Source organism: Colias philodice, chromosome 14 (assembly GCF_061535455.1).
Source record: "Colias philodice isolate Cphi_HAF_F1 chromosome 14, ilColPhil1 Martin Lab GWU primary, whole genome shotgun sequence".
Classification (NCBI taxonomy): Eukaryota; Metazoa; Arthropoda; class Insecta; order Lepidoptera; family Pieridae; genus Colias; species Colias philodice.
The window spans coordinates 2,330,621-2,333,076 of NC_143099.1; the positions used below are offsets into that span (position 1 = coordinate 2,330,621).

The 2,456-nt window shown below is 33.6% G+C and overlaps 1 long non-coding RNA gene across 1 annotated transcript; it reads left to right on the plus strand.

The window, feature by feature from the left end:
- The first annotated feature begins 608 nt into the window (after positions 1-608).
- Positions 609-1,396, plus strand: LOC149482677 (uncharacterized). The gene is made up of 2 exons (XR_016316604.1): positions 609-683; positions 1,264-1,396. It is a non-coding gene; the product is annotated as an uncharacterized LOC149482677 (long non-coding RNA).
- The last annotated feature ends 1,060 nt before the right edge of the window (positions 1,397-2,456 follow it).

Here is a 2,456-nt window from a genome sequence, read left to right on the forward strand (position 1 = left end):
ATAATTTGCGAATAAATAATATATTAATTATTAGAGCCGCTGGTTTATTTATAGCCCAAATATAAACACGATAACGCTCTATAAGGCAAATAAAATATAACAAAATGGTGTTGTTTGGTCAGTCGTACTGTAACCATGAAGCGATTACCTAGTAATAATACTTCTTATGGTTCATATAGTATTGTCATATCCTAAGCATAAGCATGAGAATAGTGATAAATCTATTGATCAAGAATATGAAGAATATATGGAACTACATGGAGCCGGGTCAGATTGTCAGGTATGTTTTTTGGATCAGCTAGAGTGATGTAAATCCCAATTTGCAACTTCGAAATGTTGTTCTCGCTGCGCATCACGTGATAAACTAACTTTTAAGACCTTCTCATAGAACGAGCGGTTTTGCCAATATTTTGCTTTAAACGGGAGTAAAACTAAAAATTTCAAATTTTCGGGAAAAACGAACCATCTTATAAGGTTTAGAGAGATGCGGTTAGGCTTAAATTGTTTCAAATTTAATTAGATTTATTAATGTGGTGAATGTTACTTGTTGGAAACGCATAGTTTATGACTTTTAAAGGAAAAAGTGTAAAAAGTCCAAAATTTTCGCAGTTTTTCACGCCATCATGTCCATTCGGGACAGTTAGAGCTCCGGCTCCGTGGGGATTTTGCATCACTTGTGAAGAGTAAGTTTCATCTTTCTTTATCTATACCTACTAATATTATAAAGCTGAAGAGTTTGTTTGTTTTTTGAACGCGCCAATCTCAGGAACTACTGGTCCGATTTGGAAGAAAAAAAGGCTATAGGCTATATAATATCATCACGCTAAGACCAACAGGAGCGGAAAAATGCGGATAATACTGCGGGGCACAGCTAGTGAGCTAGAAGGTAATGTAGGTGGGTATAAAAGGTAAGTCTAAAACCGCATATAGACGACCATAACTAAGGTATTACGAGCGAGTGAAAAATGTGACATTTGTTTACATTTTAAGTAATATTACACTATTACAATGGCGTATACACAAGCAGAGTTTTGTTTTTTTGAACGCGCTGAACTCGGGAACTACTGGTCCAATTTGAAACATTCTATCGGTGTTAGGTAGCCCATTTATCGAGGAAGGTCGTCGTGATCGTGATGTATATCATCACGTATATCATCACGCTAAGACCAACAGGAGCACTGCGGGTAAAACCGCGAGGCACAGCTCGTAATAATATCTAATACAGTTTTATGAATGATTTTAAAGCATTGATTTTCTTTTCAGACACATGAAGACTTTCCGAAAAGCTGGAAAAGGCTGCCAACAAGAACAGAAGAGTTGAGTTAAAATAGACCCAAGTTTTGATAGCAAAAGTACATTGTACCTATTCCTTTGAAGAATAATAAATATATTAAAGAATTATTGGTTTTTATTCAATTTATAAGTAGGGGCATTTCACGCGAAGCGGACACAGATTTTTGGGTCAGGTTTCCGATTTCGGTTATATTTTAGTATGTTACACCTGTATATATCCTCGGTATGTATACGAAATATTTTTGCATTTAGAAGCTTAGTTTTCAAAATACAGGTCTTTGAAGATGTCAGCAAGCGCGAGGCATGCATGACTTTGTATGTAATTATCAGTTCAAAAAAGGATTTTTTTAATAAATTGATGACTGAATAATAACCCACATTATAAAACCTTTTTATTCTCATATTTTTGATTTCGAATTTATTATTAAATTCCTAAGAAAAATTAAAAAATATTTTTCTTTGTAATTTTTTACGAACTTAGCATATTTTTAAAATTTTTTAAGATCATTAAATAAATGGCTTATATTATGCTTAAACTACATGCCAAGTTCTAGAGTGGTCATCGCAGAAGTTTCGAAGCTACATGTATTATAATGGCGAAGCGCGGCAATATCCCCATATATCTGCATCCCCACTGCAGAATGTCGCGCTAACCAACTAGGGCTAGTATGGGGATATTGCCGCGTTTCGCAATTATAATACATGTAGCTTCGAAACTTCTGCGATGACCACTCTAGAACTTGGCATGTAGTTTAAGCATAATATAAGCCATTTATTTAATGATCTTAAAAATTTTTTAAAATATGCTAAGTTTGTAAAAAATTACAAAGAAAAATATTTTTTAATTTTTCTTAGGAATTTAATAATAAATTCGAAATCAAAAATATGAGAATAAAAAGGTTTTATAATGTGGGTTATTATTCAGTCATCAATTTATTAAAAAAATCCTTTTTTGAACTGATAATTACATACAAAGTCATGCATGCCTCGCGCTTGCTGACATCTTCAAAGACCTGTATTTTGAAAACTAAGCTTCTAAATGCAAAAATATTTCGTATACATACCGAGGATATAAACAGGTGTAACATACTAAAATATAAACGAAATCGGTAACCTGACCCAAAAATCTGTGTCCGCTTCGCGTGAAATGCCCCAGTAACTAG